The sequence below is a fragment of the Etheostoma spectabile genome, chromosome 13 (genome assembly GCF_008692095.1).
Source record: "Etheostoma spectabile isolate EspeVRDwgs_2016 chromosome 13, UIUC_Espe_1.0, whole genome shotgun sequence".
Classification (NCBI taxonomy): Eukaryota; Metazoa; Chordata; class Actinopteri; order Perciformes; family Percidae; genus Etheostoma; species Etheostoma spectabile.
In genome coordinates, this window is record NC_045745.1 from 11,078,395 (window position 1) to 11,078,614 (window position 220).

The 220-nt window shown below is 42.7% G+C and overlaps 1 protein-coding gene across 1 annotated transcript in view; it reads right to left on the minus strand.

Annotated features, from left to right (window-relative positions):
• The window catches only part of tbl2 (transducin beta like 2), a 12,518-nt gene that overhangs the window by 2,379 nt on the left and 9,919 nt on the right, over positions 1–220 (minus strand). The window lies entirely within an intron of this gene.

Sequence of the window (220 nt, forward strand, 5' to 3'; positions counted from 1 at the left end):
CGCTGTCAAAGTGACGTCAAAATGAATGGCAGTCAATGGAATGCTAACGGCGGGTGATTCAATTTTATTTATATAACGCTAAACAGTTATCTCTTAGCGCGTTTCATAATAGAGCAGGTCTACACCGTACTCTGTGATGTTATTTACAGAAACCCAATAGTTCCCACCAAGAGCAAGCACTAGGCGACAAAGAGGTAGAAACCTTGAGCAGAACCATGGC